The following is a 20503-nucleotide window of genomic DNA, read 5'->3' on the forward strand; positions in this document are numbered from 1 at the left end:
ATTATGTCAAAGATCACAATACCCAAGTGTTTCTTAAATTAAGGATGCCTCGTGCTCGCTTCGGCAGCACATATACTAAAATTGGAACAATACAGAGAAGATTAGCATGGCCCCTGCGCAAGGATGACACGCAAATTCGTGAAGCGTTCCATATTTTTACACTTCTCTAAAGAAGACATCCGAATGGCCAACAGGCACATGAAAAGATGTTCAACGTCGCTCCTTATCAGGGAAATACAAATCAAAACCACACTCAGATATCACCTCACGCCAGTCAGAGTGGCCAAAATGAACAAATCAGGAGACTATAGATGCTGGAGAGGATGTGGAGAAACGGGAACCCTCTTGCACTGTTGGTGGGAATGCAAATTGGTGCAGCCGCTCTGGAAAGCAGTGTGGAGGTTCCTCAGAAAATTAAAAATAGATCTACCCTATGACCCAGCAATAGCACTGCTAGGAATTTACCCAAGGGATACAGGAGTACTGATGCATAGGGGCACTTGTACCCCAATGTTTATAGCAGCACTCTCAACAATAGCCAAATGATGGAAAGAGCCTAAATGTCCATCAACTGATGAATGGATAAAGAAATTGTGGTTTGTATACACAATGGAGTACTACGTGGCAATGAGAAAGAATGAAATACGGCCTTTTGTAGCAACGTGGATGGAACTGGAGAGTGTGATGCTAAGTGAAATAAGCCATACAGAGAAAGACAGATACCATATGGTTTCACTCTTATGTGGATCCTGAGAAACTTAACAGAAACCCATGGAGGAGGGGAAGGAAAAAAAAAAAAAAAAAAAAAGAGGTTAGAGTGGGAGAGAGCCAAAGCATAAGAGACTGTTAAAAACTGAGAACTGAGGGTTGATGGGGGGTGGGAGGGAGGGGAAAGTGGGTGATGGGTATTGAGGAGGGCACCTTTTGGGATGAGCACTGGGTGTCATATGGAAACCAATTTGACAATAAATTTCATATATTAAAAAAAAATAAAATAAATATCAAATCATACCATTAAAAAAAAAATTAAGGATGCCTCCATGTTCTCTTCTTATAGCTTTCCTATGCTTCAGACTAGATTCTATCATCCACCAACCTGCTGTCCTGTCTGTAGTTTTCTGACCCAGACTGTGGATGAATTCAAATCACCTGTGAGGCCCAGGAGATATTTTTTTTTTTTTTTCATTTCATAAACCTGGTTGTGGGGCCAGGGAATCTCTATTAATAAAAAGTTTCATAGCTGATTCTGATACATTTCCCTGTAAAAGCATACTTTCCTAAAACTGCATCAAGGATTGAAAGGCAAATGACCACCAGGAGACCGAACACCTCTGGACACAAACAAGTATTCTGCCTCCTAATGGAAGTCAGGATGGGCATGCCCCAACTCAACTGTCTTTCCAGTAAGTGAAGAAAGATCATAAAATGTTCTTTTACTTCTGTAGGCTACTGCATCAGATGAGGTCAATTTTTTTTAATCTCATCAGTTCTTAAAGAATTATCATTCATAACCAAAGCATAGGCAAAGTCATAGAAAAGAAATACAAGCTTTATAAGACACATACTCAATTTTCATAAGAAAATCATAAGAAAATAATAAGGTTTTAAATCTAATTCTGAAAAGTGACTTTTAATAAATCAAAAGATTGTTAAAGGACCTAGCCAGTGATAAATATGAAAAGGAAAGTAACCCTAAATTGAATAATTCATGAACTCAGGCATACAAGTAATTTCCTAAAATTATCTAACAGTTCAAGCTGCAGTACACATATATTTACTTTGCTATATTAGAATATAAATTTCTCATCCCCAAAGGCTTTCATTTGTCCATTTTAACTCTATAGAGAATCAGTAAATATTAAGGATAATGTAAACAATGTAATTGTTTCAGGTTACAAATAAGAAACAGGCTCTTTGATTCTAGGTTTATGATCTGAGACCTAGAAACTGTCCAAACTGAGATAAGAATCCAAGTATTCAGATTCTAAGTTCAATATGTAAAATTTTCCTTGAAATAAAAACCTTTGTACAGTTAAGGAATATACAGAAATCAGAGGCTTTTTAAAAAGCTATGGGGAAACTCTGAGTTATTCTCTTCTGAGAAGAGATCAACATTGGAATGTGTAACTTACTCTTTGCAAAACAGTGTTATCTTCTTCTAGTCCGCTCTACTAGCAACAATCACTGTATGTGCGGAGACTCTATATTTGATGAGACAATGACACAAGAATACCAGGAAAAACAGACTTTGCAGAAAATGCCCTTTGACTGCAAACAACTACAGAAAAAAGAAAACAATCCAGGTCACCTTTTTTCTTTTTCCAGAAAGAAAAAAAACTAAATAAAGCTAGAATTAATCAGATAGGAGGGAATGCACCCATTAGGTGATGATGTCCCAACCAACCCTTACTTGCTCCTCTCTCTCTTCCAACTCCTCCCTTTCAAACTACTACAGATTGTTCTGGTGTTCCGATATCAAATCCTTCATTTCTTCCCCTCTGTGTACCTCCTACTTCTTCTTTATTTCATTATCTGCTTGCATGTAACACCACCAAAAAACCAATTTCTCTTTGACATTCACTCTAACAGCCTTTCCAATTGCTGGAAAGCTGCTCAGGCAACTATTCTATGACTCTTGCTGCCACTTTTTCAAAATCCAACACATCTTATTTTCCCTATAGTTTCCTAGACAAATAGTCTATAAAAACAGAGAAATGAGCCCTGTATTGTCCAGAAGAAGGATCCATCAGATGTTTTACATATACTAATTATCATAATAAAGATCTGTTATTGTAGGAAATCCACTTATTATGAAAAAAATAAATATGAATAAAGAAAAGATAGAATTTTTAAAACTCCTCCAGTAAGGAAAAAGAATGACCAACTTGGCCGCAAGCCAACCACAAATATTCACTCTCTATACTTGTCCAGGGAATACAGAATGATCACTATCCTCATCACAATGGCAAATTATAATGAAACCTCTGAGGATATTAGGGAGAAAGGCCTTGGTTTCAGGATTGTGAAAACAATTATAATAAAACAGCTGCTCACCTTCATTTGAGGAGTTTAACACATTATCTCCCTTCTTCTTCATAACAAACCTGATTCTGAATATCTACTGTTGGATAACAAACCACCCAGAAACTCTATGACTTATTACCATGAATTATTATTTCTCAAATTTCTGTAAATGGGCTCAGCTGGGCAGCTATCCCTTGGGGTCTTCCATGCAATTACAGTCAGATGGCACTTAAGACTGAAATTATCTGATGGGTTGTCTGGGCAGGGGTGCCCAAGGTAATTCATGTGTCTGGCCCATCAGTTGGGACAGCTGGAACAGTACTTGTTTGACCACAAGTCACTTTCTCCACATGGCTAGCTTGAGCTTCCTCACAGCATATTATTCATCAGACTTCTAACATGGCAGTGGCTTTCCCCAAAGTAAACATGCCATAAAATAAGTGGATGCTGCAAGACTCCTTGAGACATGGTCGCAGACGTCGCAGCATCACTTCCACTGCACCTACTGATTGCACAAAGGCAGTGCAGATTCAGTGTGGGAGATAACTACACAGGGTAGAAATTTCCAGAGGCTCTTTGGGCCATCTTAGCTAACACAATGCCTAATGGGTAACTAGGGAGATAGTGTTTCAAAATACAAACAAGAAATAGGCTCTTTGATTATAAATCTATGACCTGTGTCCTAGAAATTATCCAAAATGGGACAGGATTCCAAGTAGTCAGATTCCAAATTCAATATTCAGCCCATACCAGTCAGATCACAATGTTAAAATGGATTACACTTAAAAAGATGAATTAAGCTTTCATCCAAATGTTAATTTCATCTACAATTAATTGTCCATAGGGTGGACATTTTTCAGGGCAGCCTCCTATCCCACATTAATCACACCTTCTTTTGCTAACAGCCATCAATTTTTCCTCAGAAACACTGCTCCACCCACACTGGATTCCAGATGTTGTGCTCTGCCATAGCTAAGGGGAGCACATGCTCAACTATCTCCTCTCTCTTCCACATATGAATCGTAAGCACAATGGCAAAAGGACCGCAGTGTTTGAAGCACATTTTTTCTAGAGGCAATGTCCTAGAAAGAATGCCAACTAATTGTTGCTAATGAAACCCATCCCTTACCCTTGTTATCCCCTGGGGCTGGTAGTCTGGCTACGTGATGCCTTTGCCATAAATTCCCTTTGTACAGATTTAAGCCAGAGTTTATGGCTCACAGGTGAGATACACTAGGTATGTAATGGTGGGAATAGGAAGGACACTGTAGTCATTGTGATCACCAGCTCTGGGATCTTAGTTCAGTTTAAATAGGATTCTGCCACTTCCTAACTAGGTGTATGTATCCGTAGGCAAATAACTTAAATTCTATCAAGTTGTTCCTCATCCATAAAACAAAATTAACAGTATCTTCAAAGAAATGCCAAGATTACATGAGATGATACGAGTATAGCACAATGTCTGGCTTGTAAGCTCCTCAATAATTGTCAGCTAAGACATTTAATATTACAGGTCCATAATTACTTATTTGCAATTCTATCTAAAAAGCTGTGAAAACCAAACCCACTGACAACAAAACCTGACCCGAGTGAAATGGAGCTCCTCGCAATCTTCACCTCAGTCAAGTGACTATTCTGCTTTCACTGCAGAAACATCAGTATGCTTGGGTGTAGCCCAAAACCCTACTGGAATGGCACCTGGCACATAGCACAGGTAGCATATTACCCTTTCTAAAAGGTACAATTCTAAACCACTCTTGACCCCAAGGGTTTCAAATAAAAGAGTACAGACGTATTAACTATTATTATTCAAGAAATTTAGGGGCACCTGGGTGACTCAGTAGGTTGAGCATCTGACTCTTGATTTTGGCTCAGCTCATGATCTCAGCGTTCATGAAATGGAGCTCCATCGTGGGCTCTGTGCTAACAGCATGGAGCCTGCTTGGGATTCTCTCTCTCTCTCTCTCTCTCTCTGCTCCTCCTCCACTCATGTGCTTGCACTCTCTCTCTCAAAATAAATACTAAAAAAAAAAAAAAAGGAATCTAAAATAAAAACTGCATGCACTGAGACGAGTGGCTATGGAGAGCTGTGAATGATCCTACAAAATGCAACTCTATATCAACATCCACAAGTTATACTAGAAGCCAATTTCAAAACGAACATTTTATACTGAATACTGCTTCTATAGGCAAATTGTGCTGAAGGAACAAATTTACATATAATTGAATAAGCTACTCCACAAATATCATACTTCCAGTTAAGGCACGTAATTAGAACTGCATCTTCTGGCTTTTTAATTTAGTGTGTGTTTAAGAATTATATTTTATTACCTGAATTAAATACCATTGGTTCCACATTTGTAGGTTTCTCAAGGGCTTGCTGTTCAGTCATATCATATCCTCTTACTCATAAAGAATTGGAAAAAATCAGAGATTTGAATTATAATCCCAACCTGGGAATGCTACTTTTGCCTATACTGTCAGATGTGGCTCTCAATGGTTCTGAGCTCCAGAATAAAAGACTAAGCCACTGCAGCATCTTTTCTCTAGGGCTACATTTTAACTTCATACGAAAGATGGGGAGGCTCTATTTCCAAAATTAAAATGTCAAGCTGAGGATAAACATGTACAAATCCTCATATGACAAAAATAAAAATTGTTAACTTGTTAAAAAGGAGAAAGCAGGCCAAAAATACATTCACTTGTGTTAAACCACCTATTAACAAAGCGAGACTTAAAAATATCTAACGTAACTGCAGTTTCAGGAATGTAACCTTTAACGGAATTACCTGGTCAGCATAAGTGAGGTATTCCACAGGGCAGACCCTTCCATTCCCCTTAGGAGGGTGGCCTTGCCTAAACAGTGCATTCTTTGCTAATAATTTCCTCTCCCCATCCCTTTTCTGCCTTCAAAAACCTTTCCTTTTCTACAACTCTGCAGAGTTCCTTTCTATTACTATATGGGATGCCGCCCAAATCATGAATTGCTACATAAAGCCAATTTGATCTTTAAATTTACGCACCTGAATTTTCATTTAACAATTCAAACCAGAAGGGCATATGGAGAGCCTTATTACTTCTGACAATGAGTAAAGTTGTGATGTACTCTATCATTTTTCCACTGTAGTTTTTTAGATCCTTTTTAAAAATTCTTAAGATATATCTTATTTTTTAACTTTTTAAAATTTTAATTCCAGTACAATTAACATACAATGTTATATTCGTTTCAGGTGTACAATACAGTAACTCAACAATTCCATACATTACTCAGGGCTCATGATGAGAAGTGTGATCTTTAATCCCCAACACCTCTTTAACCCATCCCCCACCCACTCACCCCAGGTTTAAGGTGTATTTTAATTCACAGTGTAAATGGTTTTGGGGAGCAGGAAAATGATAACAGGTAAAATTTACATGTAATGCTAGTTGTGAAAAAAACCTTCATTTTGGAAAACAGGTCTATGCCAAGCTGCAATACTCTTTCATGAAATCACCAATATAAATTTGTTTGAAAGGATCTATCTGTTCATACAAACTCTGATATGTGCTATGCCATTTTATGTACAATCTGGTTAAGTAAGTAGGTAAATGAATAAAATGAGTCTTACAAAAGCCAGGAAGTGTGTTCAAGGTCATGTAGTTAAGTGCCAAGCAGATGATGCAAAAGACCATTCATTAAAAACAACCTAATAACAGGGTGAAGAGCTTCTCTCCAAAGTCTCCAGTATATTTTCAGTTTTCATGAATTTTTCAGAGAGCATCTGTTTTTAAGTAAGTAGAAACATACCTAGGGAAAATAAGACCTGTTATAAGAAATTAAAATCAAAGTCCAGAAACATGTTCTTCTTTACATGTGTGCTAAAGGAAATTTAAAGCCATCTACACTTATTTCTGAGAATATAAGGGAATGCAAAATGGCATATCTAAAATAACTTTCTTTATCCATCCCTGCACTGTTCAAAACTACTGATTTCTTCTCATAAATCCCCCAAGGAAACCAGAAGTTCTTTTGTTTCTCATTACAAATAGCTACATTCAATACCCAAAGAAGGTCTCTGCATCCATACCCAAAGAATACTGTTTTGGGTAGGTTTAGATGAGTATTTGAGAACAAGGTTGCATGAGCAAGTACCACAAGAAGAGTTCCATTCTATTTTAAAATAATAATAAATTTAAAATCTTGAGAAATTCAGGGATAAATTGAGAAATTCTTTTATTTTGTTTTCCTGAATAATTTATTGGCCTTTAATGTTCTAATATATATTATGAATTGACAAGAAAAGCATTTCTCAAATATTTATCCTTAGAAAACTATGGTTTGTACTTCCTGAATGTACCATACGGTGTATTTTGGATAATGTTTCTCAATAATACATCATAATCAATCCATCGATTTAGGATACCTATAAAACCAAAATCTAGCCTATTTTTGAATATTTCTAGTGATATCTTACTACATGTTGAAACAATCTATTTTAAGACGATTCCACTAAGTTGCCTCCCTGTGGTTCCTTTAATATGTCTTGGTTCTTATCTCTGTGAAGATGCAAAACAGATCTTCCACTTGAAAGTCTTTTGTATATGTGAAGGCTTCTACTCTAATCCCTTGATGACAATCCCTGAGTCTCCATCACTATGAACTAACCATCCTAAATTTTTCATGGTTTGGGAGGCTGTCCCTTGCCAAACTGACCTCCTCATGATATATGCTTGTTTGGGAGATAAAAGTAGTGTAGTACGCAGTCCTCAGAGTGTGATCATGTCCACACTGGATGAAAATTGACCCAGTTTTCCAAGGTCCAAGTCCTGAATATGTCACTCACCATCTGAGACCTTGACAAGTTAGCTAACTTGGTCTAAGCATCAATCCACTCATTAGTCAAACAGTAGTAACAATAGTTCTTGACATCGTGAGGTTTCTGTGAACATTAAACTTAAAATATTCAATGTGCCACATAATAAGTATTCAATAAGTATTAGCTACTATCAATATGTCCATTTTGAAATATGTATTTTCTTTTAGCCAATTTAAAAAAATAGAATTTACCAAGTACTCAATGATGACTGATTGGCTCAGGGTTGTAATCAGCAGGTAATGGAACAATGAGGAAAGGAACTGGCAGATGATTAAAAATAAGCCACAAATTATCGGCAAGTAGATAAAGCCCTGACTGTATAATCGTTACCAAACAGACTTTATCTTTGTCTTCCCATGTAGTAACATGTCACTTTCTTTGAACGGTTTCATTGAAACACACTCTGCAAAAGCTTTCAATTTGAACAAAAAATAGGGGGTATAGAAATAAACATCTTTTAACGGCATAAACTTCAACTTTTCCCTGCCCTGCTTGAAAGAATGGCATTCAGAGGCAGAACAAAATTCAGTGTCAAGTAATTTTCTACTCATGATCTGATGCCACTCAACTTTGAGCTTGCTTTTGGCTATACCAGTGGAGCTTACAATCTTTTAATTCAGTGCATGAGTTATAGTTCCCTGTAGCACCTTTTAAGCACTGGCAGAGTTCTACAACAATGATGAATGTATCTCCATTTAGCCCAAACCTCTAGCATCTCTCATAGGCACAAGAATTGTTGGCACTGAGGAGCTGAACTGAGCATAGCATATATTTCCAATATACATTCTGATCCTTCTATAATTGGTGGAGTTGTGAGCTCTTGGCATGAGAATAAAAAGTTAAGAGGCTCAAATTATCTGTCATTCAACTTCTTTGATATTTTAGGAATGTTCTTGATTTCTATCAATTAAAAAAAGTGAATAGAGGAAACAGACTGGTTTCAATCATGTACTTGTTCTCAAAGGATTATTGAGTATTACATAGTTAAGGTATCCTGAATTTCCCACTATATTAGGATCATATAACATCTCTCTCTTTCACTCCATTTAATTTGATCAAATATTGAGTTCTTTCAACTGAGTTCTTAAGAAAAAAAAAAGGGGGGGGTAGACAGAGATGAGAGAGAAAGAGAGACAGCGATAAAGAGATACAGAAAAGACAGAAACAAAGAAACAAAAGAGGAAAAGGCATCCACTAGGTTCTCAAGGATTCCCCAGGAAGACACTTCTGAGACTTCTCTGATCCGTTATCTCAGAACATGAAGCCATACCCTCAGCCACACAGGACTGTGGTGGACACCTGGTAAAGGGTAGGTGATCATAGGGTAGTAGTCTACCAGATAGCCCATAGCAAAGGCACTGCTCCCAGAACTGGGGTGATCCAGTCTTTCCATGAAAAAAAAAAGCAGGTAGGGGTACCTGGGATGGCTCAGTCGGTTAAGCATCCAGCTTTGGCTCAGGTCATGATCTTGAGGTTCATGAGTTTCAGCCCCACATCGGGCTCTGTGCAGACAGCACAGAGCCTGGGCCCTGCTTCGCATTTTATGTCTCCTTCCCTCTCTGTCCCTCCCCTGCTTACACTGTCTCTCTTTCAAAAATAAATAAAAATTTTTAAAAATTAAAAACAACGCAGATAATTCATTGGGAAAGACAGAGGGAAAAAAAACCACAGATAAGAAAGATGAGCAAGACAGAATGAATGGGTAAATCTTATTCAGTGTACAACAGTGGAATAAGGATCCTTCAACTATTAATGGTCCTAATGAGGTCAATGTCAAAAAATCACATATAACCTTCTAGTCCTGAACTGCCTTCTGCTGGCTGAGGTCCATGTACACTACAGTTGTGTACCTTTCACAAAACTCACATCCAAACCTTCTATGTGGAAGATATTTCTCTCTTCTTTATTTCTGTATTTCACCTTCCAATAAATTCCCCTTACTTAATAGAACTTAAATAAGTCTCCACTGCTTGCAACCAAAGGAGAGCAAAGCACATCTAAAATTAAGAAAGCCATTACTTGATGAGTTTTCAACCATGTTTAAAGTTACAGTCTCTCCTCCTCCCCTCAATCTTTTCATACACAGCACTTAGTTTTGTATATCTAATTAACCTAATTATCATTCCATTCAAAACAATTATGTGCTAAGGAGCTAACACCATCAAGTATAGGACTATAGAACTGCAAGGTTCACAGTAAATCTTATTAGTTAATGATTAAACAAAGCCCAAAGGACAAAAAAAATTATTAAATCAATATTTCTTAATTATAAAGCATAAATCTACTAGAAACCCAGATCTCTACTTCTTACTGCCCAGAAAGTACAAGAAAAGGTGTCAGATAAAGAAACCAAAAGTAGAATTCACTCATACATTTACTAAGCATTTTAATATTAAGGACTGTGTAACACATTGAAAAGTGTCATCCTTTGGGAACACAAAGGAAAAACACAGTCAATTATATTTTGTTTCCATTTTGGCTCATAAGAGCCTGAGGGTTCTAATTAGATAGAAATCAGTGAGCTCCTTAAAAAATCAAAAGCAAAACCATATATGCATTGGTGGACACTCCATAAAGACAGTGAATTTTTGGAGTGCCTGGGTGGCTCAGTCAGAGCCCTCAGTTCAAGTCCCACATTGGGCTCCACACTGGATGTGAAGCCTACTTTAAAAATTTAATTAAAAAAATAAAAAGTAGAAAAAAATCAGGGGTCACCTGGGTGGCTCAGTCAGTTAAGTGTCCAACTTCAGCTCAGGTCATAATCTTAGAGTTTATGAGTTTGAGTCCCACGTCAGGCTCTGTGCTGACAGCTCAGAGCCTGAAGCCTGCTTGGGATTCTTTGTCTCCCTCTCTGCCCCTCCCCGACTCATGCTCTCTCTCTGTCTCAGAATTAAAATTTAAAACAAAATTTTTTTAATAAAAAAAGAAAAAAATCAACAGGGCATTTATTTTTTTAATATTCACTTATTTTTGAGACAGCACGAGCAGGGCAGGGGCAGAGAGAGAGAGACAGAATCCGGAGCAGGCTCCAGGCTCTCAGCTATCAGCACAGACCTTGATGTGGGGCTCAAACCCACAAACCATGAAATCAATATCTGAGCCAAAGTGGGATGCTTAATAGATTGAGCAACCCAGGTGCCCCTGCGGGGCATTTATTTATTAAAAAAAAAAAAAAAGTCAGTGAATTGCTTAATACTCAGACCTGCCAATGGCTATATTCACAACTCCAGAGTCAATAAGACAACAGGTCTTAGTAAGTCATAATAAGATAACACTACAGGAAGGGTTTCTGATACAACACAGCGACAATCAATGCCCAATATATCCATCAGGAAAGAAATCCTAAACATGGTGGGAGTTTGAAAATTAAAACACACACACACACACACACACACACACACACACACACACACACATACATACACACACTAACAACAAAGAAACTCAGGGACCTAGAAGTCTTAATAGAAATCTATGCAGACAATGGCTTTGAGAAAAGGGTGACTTCAAAGAGAAAAGAATCCTCTATTTACCAAGCCACTGTTACCTAAAAATGCCCCATTTTAACAACATTCCAAGATGATTTTAATGACACGGTTAATGGGGTTGAGAAAACTAGTGTGAATGCAAGCTGACATTGACATTTTCTCACTACTACACTGTTCATACTTTTTGGATAATCCCTTCTCCTGTCCCTTACTACCTCACCTCTCCAAAATGTTTCATTGGGCTGGACATTTAACCTGACTTCTTTGGCAAACTCTTAGACTGAATATGTTGCTGAACTATTTTAAGTCATTTCCCTCTAATCTGCATTCTATGTGCAAGCCTTGCCACAGGGAGATTCCTCTTGCTCTGCATGCTTTATAGTCTAAGGTTCTGGCTTCTGGCTTCTTTGTCTTTGTGGAATTGTTAGAAATCTTCCTGGGTTCTTGGCTTTGACTAGCCCACAACTTAAAGTATTTTTATCTGTTTATCTATTTACAAACTCACCAGGGCCTAATCAAGAAGAATTAATCTAGTCATGTACCTTCTTCAGCACTCTTAATTGCTGTACATTTCATTTTTACTTGGGAGACTGAGTCAAGATGGTGTCAAGTTGCCTGGTGATCCCCAATGTAGCTTTGATGTGGTAAGTGGTGCAGGACAAGAGTTGTAAATCTGAAACTCCAACACTCATCTCTTAGCCCCAACACACAAAGTAAATTTCTAAGGAAACCTCCAGCAATAAATCATCATATGTCAGCGACTAATTACAGTCATTGTAGTGCTAGAAAACTGCAACATCTCAATAAATCTTGTGAGATGTCATTTCAAAAACAGGTCATGGGTGGTATGAAGGGACACAGTACTGCTGGATTTAGGACAAGAAGACGTATCTGAGCATCCCTCTAAGAGTAATGGCACAGTAGCTGGATCAATCAAAGAAAGGGACCCTTTAGGGGCACGTGGGTGGCTCAGTCAGTTAAGCATCAGACTTCAGCTCAGGTCATGATCTCATGGTTCATGAGTTTGAGCTCTGCATCAGGCTCTGCATTGACAGTTCAGAGCCTGGAGCCTACTTCCGGTTTCTGTGTCTCCCTCTCTTTCTGCCCCTCCCTCCCTCCCTCTCTGTCATAAATAAACATTAAAATTAAAAAAAAAAAAAAAAAAGAAAGGGACCCTTTAGACAAAGCACCATTTAAAACTGCCTGGATATTGGTCACCAAGGACCTCTTTAACACGTAAAGATCAGTACATGTATGTGATTCTGAAAGCTCACTTGCAATGATGTAAAATAAAAGGGGAAATACTCATGGAAGCAGGTGTAGCTATGTCACAAAAGTCAACCATGACCTTGTACGAGAATGCCTAATATAAGCTGCTCTGCATAGATATGTGATCACTTATAAGGCTTTGTGAAAATCACTAATGTTGACAGATTATGGAATGAACTTCTGCTAATCACTGAGGGAATACTAAATCAATTCAAAAGTTATGAAGACATTGTTAGGAAAATGTAAATTGTGATCATTTCTTTGGAGGGCAATCTGGAAATAACTATAAATGTCAAAAATGCAAAATGTACTACTTTTAGACTGCGAAATTCCAATTCCTCCTTCAAGAATGTATTCTACAGGCATATTCACATATATCTACAAAACTAATGTTTATAGTAACAAAGGCCTGTCAAGAACATAAATGACAATGGACAGGGTTCCAGTATTATAACTTTGGTACAAGGAAATAAATATTCCAAGTAGTCATTGGCAAGCAAAAAATAGCTATGTATATAGACTGATGGGTACTGATATCTAAAATTCACCTTCATGTGAAGAAAGGTATTCCATTCATTGTTTATATATATGTATGTGTGTGTGTGTATATATATATATATATATATATATATACACACACACACATATGTGTGTGTGTATAATGTATACATTATTTAAATTTTTATATTGCCTTTTAATTAATGAAGTAACATACATGTGCTCATAAAAAGTAAACATCTCTGGAAAGTTAAACAAATAATAATAACAGTGACTCCAGAGAAACAGCTAGCAGAAGATGACAGAAAGGAAGTTTAGTTTTGACCAGATACCCTTTCATACTATTAAAATGCACACTCACAGACACATAACCTTTACAGGAAAATAATTAAGAAAAAAATACAAAGGGTTATAAAGGCAAACTGAAATGGAAAGTTCAGACATTATCCAGGGAAATTAAACAACGTTAATAGCCAGTCCAAATCAATCAGGGTCCCAGACCCTACTTTTACATCAGTACCAGATTTTTTCTTTTTAATAATATGGATAATTACCTTAACTCTTCAACAGTGTAGACAATACATTAAAGTCTTCAAACTATGAAATGGAATCTCTGCCAAGTTACAGGTTTGACATTTGCTTTAATTCTTCAGTGAGAGGCTTCTTGTATAGCGCAAGTTCTACAGTAACCTATTTTACAATTCTACAGGACTGGAGGACAAAGAGGTACAGCCATATAACTTCTTTGAGTTGAGTGAAAATGATACTCAGGGCTGTAATGACTTCCTAGCCTTTGATAGTGACTTGAGAATGAATGAATTAATTAATTAATTAATGAAAGAAAGCAAGCAAGCAGGCAAAAGAAGGGAAGGGGTGGAAAGAAAAGAAGAGGAAAGGAAAAAAGACAACACAAGAGACAATCATATTTTTAAATTCAGTAAGTTGGTAAGCCTAGAGTTTCAAGACACTTCAGATATTGAGATAGCCTCCAAATCAATAATATGACATTCTAAGATTTAAGATCTAGACAAGCATCCATGAGCCAGCCTTACATAGTAATCTATGTTCATGACATTCATAGTCATACTAAAAAAGAAAACACAAAAACAAAAAAACAATCCAGCCTTAGATAGTAATCTATATGCATGACAGTCATAGTAAAAAAGAACAAACAAAAAAAAGCTATTTATATTATGTAGATGCTTCATGTATGATTTACAGGGTATGAAAGCTCAACATATTTAAAAACTAGTCTAGTGTGAAATCAAGGTTTTCTCTATAATACTCTTAAACTTGAGTCCACCTAAAGTAACTTCATTTTCCCATTGTTACATTTCCTACAACCTTCTATTCACGACCTTCACTCCCAACATCCACCTTCACTCAGCTTAGTCTAAGGTTTTCTTGACCAACCACAATTTGATCATTTACACATAATAACAAATCAAGTTATGAATCAGCCTCTTCCTTGCCTACTGTCTGGAACTTTGCTCTCTAATTATTTGTAGGATTAGCATCTTCTCAAGTTTCAGCTTCAAAATTCATATTCACTACGCCATCTAATGTAGATCCTTCCTACATTACTCTCCATTGTAGCACCCTCATCTCCTTCACAACACCTATTTCATTTTTTGTTTTTAATGTAAGTATTAATTAACTTTTTTTATACTCTTCCCTACTAGAGCCAAAGCTCCATGAAGCCAGGGTCCATTTCTGGCATTTTTCTTTTATACTTACAGGACCTACTGTTGCCCTAGTACTTAGAAGTACTCATTATGATAGGTTCCATGGATGAAAGAAGTGAATTGTAGAAGAATAGTCCACTCACATTTTTCTAAATTATCCCACTTTGACAAGAAGACCAAAGCTGCATCTGAAAACCTATAATACCACAAAATCATAGGGAGCAACAAATTCTATTTTGAACTTTCTATGATCTTATTTACTCTATATGGCATTTATGAAATTGCCCAATACATGTGAAAATATCACCAATGTAGGAGATGGAAGAATTTGGTGTCATCTGTTGCTCCTCATACTTCAAACATATGATGGCAAGTAGATTTATTTTAAGAAAATGGCTTACAAAGGGGCACCCGGGTGGCTCAGTCAGGTAAGTGGCTGGCTGACTTTGGCTTAGGTCATGATCTCATGGTTAATGAGTTTGAGCCCCGCGTCGGGCTCTGGGCTGACAGCTCTGAGCCAGGAACCTGCTTCGGATTCTATGTCTCCCTCTCCCAAAAATAAACATGAAAAAAAGGAGGAAGGAAGGAAGGAAGGAAGGAAGGAAGGAAGGAAGGAAGGAAGGAAGGAAGGAAGGAAGGAAGGAAGGAAATGGCTGACATGATCATGGAAGCTATCAAGTACAAAATTTGCAGAGTAGGCAGGAGACCTATAGGCAGAAGACGTGGGGAAGAGTTGGTGTTGCAGCTTGAGTCTGAAAGCAGTCTGTTGGAAGAACTCTCTGTCTTCCTTGGGGGAGGTCAGTGTTACTTAGAGCCTTCAACAGAATGCATGAAGCCTATCCACATTATGGATCTCCTTTATTCAAAGTCTCCTGATTTAAATGTTACTATCACCTAAAAAAATGTCATAGCATCACCCAGACATGTTAGACCAAATATATGGACTGTGGTCTAACTAACCAAGTTGACGCATAAGATTAGCCATTATACTTTATTAAAAACACTGTGCAGTCATTTACATTTACCCAATTTATTTTCTCTGGCAAAATGAAAGACAAAAAACTGAAAACTTGTTATATCATCACAACATATGAAGGTAAGTGTTTTTAAAATGAAACATCATTTTCTGAGTGACTAATAAGCATGCAATTGAACCCATACATAAATCCACTAAGTTTTATTGCCAATAGTCAAATCATTTGTTCCCTTTGTTTAAATTTGTGGCCAGAGTAACAAAATCTGTCAAACACAGTATTTTCTAGAAGCTTAGCAATACCTAAAAGCCTATACTGATGAAAAATGTTTATACATTGAATTTTGAGTATTCAAACACATTCAGAATAATGTATCATTTACTCACACAAATTATCAATTTACTGTAACTACAAAAATTCTGTTTACCTGCATATGGCAATCTCTGTTTGAAAACCCTATTTTCATATGGTTCTCAACATGTGAAATACCTTCCCACACCCTTATAATTTATGAAGACTTACCATCCCTCCAATAAAATATAGGTCTGAAAGCGTGTACATACTGATGTCTTTTAGCCATATACCGATCATTAAACATAAAAATCTCTTCCTCAGCCAGGATTTCAAACTGGTTTAAAGCTTTAGGTCACAGACAGGCATACTAGGGATCTGACGTCAGTACTGATATTTACTAGTTGTATGACCTGAATCAAGTTATTTAATCTCTTAGTTTTCTCATCACAATACCTAGCTCATAGGATGGTAAGTTTCAATGATAATAAAAGAATTTAGCAACTTGCCAGTACATTGCTAAGGATTCGATTAATGCTACTCATTATGATTAGAATTTACTTAGAAAACCCATAGATATATAATCTCTACATGTTTTACATGTATATATCTAGATATATATAGATAGATATAGATATATTGTGGATATATATATTTAGATATATAGATTTTTTTTCTTTTTTTTTTTCTCAGAGAGTATTTCCAGTAACTGGGTGTATTTCTTCCTAAAAAGAAGTTTCTATTATAATCAGGAAAATAAAGGTATTTGAAAAACTACCTGGAAACTATAGCATAATTTATATATTTATAGATATATACATATACACAAGTGTGTATGTTTATGTACATATATATGTAAATTAAGTAAAGCCACCCCACACATGTGAAACATTTAAAAAAAACTGGATGATATGAAACACACAGTAGGACAAAATTTCCTAAAGGATATTCCAAAGAATATTTCACTCTGTCTTTGGTCTTAAAACTTGCTGCATTTAATGAAAATCATCTGGGAAGCTTTTAAAAAATTCCATTACCCAGAACCCACCTTTATTCTACAGCAACTAAACCAAATGATTTTAATGAGCTGCCAGGGTTGATAGCCACAACCATTAGATGTTTAGGAGACAGGGACTGTCACCGGACACTGCAAGTCTGCCAAAATTCTTACATCGAAACCTTATCCCCCATGTGATGGTAAATGAAAGTTGGGCCTCTGAGAGGCGTTTGGCCATGAAGGCAGAGCGCTCATGAATAGGATTAGGGTCTTTATTTTAAAAAGATCCCAAGGGTGCCTGGGTGGCTCAACTGATTAACCATCCAACTTCAGGTCATTATCTCAGGGCTGGTGAATTTAAGCCATAGGGCTCTGGGCTGACAGCTAGGAGCCTGGAGCCTGCCTCAGATTCTGTGTCTCCCTCTCTCTCTGCCCCTCCTCTGCTTGTGTGTGCTCTTGCTCTCTCTCTCTCTGTCTCTCTCTCAAATATAAATAAACATTAGAAAAAATTGTTAAAAAAAAAAGACTCAGAGTTTACAGTGCTGGTTGCTCATGAACAAGGAAGTAGGTTGTCATCACACACTGTATATGGCAGCAATTTGATCCCGGATTTTCCAGCCTTCAGAACCGTAAGGAATAAATTTCTGTTGTTTACAAGGCACTTCATCTATGGTACTCTGATAAAGTAACCCAAACAGCCTACAACATTACTCAAATAAATTTCAAAAACATGTATTCACAAAGCGCATAAAGATTCTGAGATGTACTAATGTTAAAAAAAAAAAAAAAAAAACACACACAAAAAAAAAACCTGTTTAAAAATCCAGAACTTCCTAAGCTCATTTTCCTAAGGAAAAAAAATTTCCTAAGAAAAAATTTTAAAGGGAATCTATTTATATCTTGAAGAATTAGTGTTCTTCAGAACATGCTCTAGTTCCTAAAACTGGCTGAACATCAGAATCACATGAGGAGTATATTCAAAATATAGCTTCCTAAAATTCATCCCTAGAGACTCTGATTCAATACCTCTAGAGCTGGGCTGTCAATCTTTATTTTCTTGCAAAGTGCCAAGGTTTTTCTCACAATCAAATTTGTAGCACTTACCCCCCCGAGTTTTTTTTCAGTCCCATAAACATGGCCCCCTCTTCTACTTCCAAGTTAAGGTCATGGAATGGTCTTTATACCTGATAATAGGCCTCCTACAATGCCTTGTTTCTAACAGAAAGTGAGTAAAAGTTTAGTGGTCAATGGCTACATATGAAAGAGTATTAGAAGATCATTGGGCCTGGGGTGCAACTCAATTAACAATGCCGGATCTGAGCTACATCAGAGACTTTTATTTTCAGGCTCTTGAAGGCACCCTGGAGAAATATTAGGTCTAAGGATAGTAACACCAAGACTCTTATATTTGGAGGTAACAAGTTTGCAGGCTAAGCCCCAAAAGCTAAGCTTTAGCTCCTTACTAGATAACAGAGCCTCCAGAAAGACCTATGTAGAAAAGACTTATTAGTATCAGAGATGCCAAAGTGGGAACTTGCGGCTGCTGTTATGAATTATGATGTTACATGAATTACTCATAAAAGACCCAGGCTTATGAAGAATCAACATAGTGTCTGTAATTGCATGAAATGTTAGAACTCTTTTTGGATAATATCACTTATCCAAACCTGAAAAAAGGAAGGCAGAAAGATTTCCATGCCAAATTTCCAGCCATCTTTCCCTATTCTACAGAACCCTGGGATGAGAGTACTCAATTGTAAACTGTGGAAAATGTCATAGGCTGGTGAAGGGAATGACTTTTCCAATTCCTAGAAAGGCCTCAAACTAGTAAATGATGCATCTTGAAAAGGTAACCTATGTGTCTGGGGTGTACAAGTTCCCAACAGAAAGATAAGGGGATAACATTATAAGGCAGGTGGCAAATAAAAAGTATCTCCAAACATATGCACATACCAGAATAATTTCTTTACATTTCTTTGGTAGCAAGCAAGAATAACCAACTCTGAAAACCTAAGAAAAAGGGGACCTTATAAAAAGCATCTGTGCAGATCACAGGACAGAAGAAAGAAACAGGGAATCAAGCAGCCCCAAAAATCCCCAGGAGCAGATACCACTGGACAGTTAGGCCAGGACAATAACAATGTATATGTATATGTATATGTATATGTATATGTATATGTATATATATATACATATACATATATATAAAAACCCTCATATTTCTTCAGCCTACATCACTGAGCTCAAGACTCCACATGAGGAGACAGATGCTGATAATTTGAACATTCAGAGGTGCAGGTCACATGCCTGCACATTTGGTACACTGAGGCAGAGGAAGGGCCTAGCTGAGAAAGTCACCAGAAAAACTTCCCCAACCACTTCCTAGATAGAAGTGGACTTGGGATTTATCAACCAACAAGACCAAAAATAGTGGAAGCAATTTTGCTGTTGAGAAGGTGGACTTGCTCCTGTGAATTAAAAGAAAAATATGTCCACTACAGTATGAATACTTATTACTAGAAATGTTGTCAAGCAGTGTTAATTTCCCTTCAACAACATCTTAGGACAGCAAATGCAAAGGAATGCACCTCAGTCACAGGAGAGAGATATGAAATGAAGCCAGAAAATATGATGGATAGCAGATGGGCACTGGACACCCTGCTATGTAAACCTCTGATATTTCAAATAAAATGTATTTAAGAAAAGAATACCTTATACTTAATTGAAATTGCCCACTTGGTAACCTACATCCATAAGACAATTGTTTTCATACTGCAATATAAAATCACTTAATTACCTTGTGAGATGCATTTTTTTCATTACATGCATAAGAACCTTTGTTGTTTGCTCATTTTCTGAGTTTTCTAATTTAAGCCCCATTCACTTATTAATCCCTATGCACAGTGAATTTAAATATGAAATAAAATACATTAAACAAGTATAAATATTTCATATACATAAAATGAAAATGCAGTTTTGTACTCAGTTTACTGTTATCTTACATAATTAACATGAACTAGCATAGGAAATAAGAACTAATCATAGGTCAGGGATACATCTAAAAGCCTAGACAACTTATGGATACCACTCTACATACTACCCCAAATACGTTATTCATACCTCACACAAAACTCAGATAGACTTTCAAATTTAACAATCTGATGTCATCCTGACACTTTAAAATACTTCATGACTGTCTATGGTCTACAGAATATGGTCCAATTTTCTCTTATTCTCCAAATTATCTCACAGGTTACAGATGCTAGTTCATACAATTCTATGATTCACAAATGACAATCACAACTTGTTCTCTGCCCAACCCATGGTGCATCATTCTCATTCTAGTCTATGAAACTGTATAATGCAAAGACTCTGCTGCCATGCTCCCACATCCCTAAGGTTCACTCATACCCAGCTCTTT

The 20503-nt window shown here is 36.9% G+C and overlaps 1 protein-coding gene and 1 non-coding gene across 6 annotated transcripts in view; one reads left to right on the plus strand and one right to left on the minus strand.

The window, feature by feature from the left end:
• CNTN4 (contactin 4) overlaps nt 1–20503 on the minus strand; it is a 914517-nt gene that overhangs the window by 879761 nt on the left and 14253 nt on the right. The window lies entirely within an intron of this gene.
• On the plus strand, nt 52–158 carry LOC131511154 (U6 spliceosomal RNA). Its single transcript, XR_009261359.1, has one exon. It is a non-coding gene; the product is annotated as a U6 spliceosomal RNA (small nuclear RNA).

This window comes from Neofelis nebulosa, chromosome 4, assembly GCF_028018385.1.
Source record: "Neofelis nebulosa isolate mNeoNeb1 chromosome 4, mNeoNeb1.pri, whole genome shotgun sequence".
Lineage (NCBI taxonomy): Eukaryota > Metazoa > Chordata > Mammalia > Carnivora > Felidae > Neofelis > Neofelis nebulosa.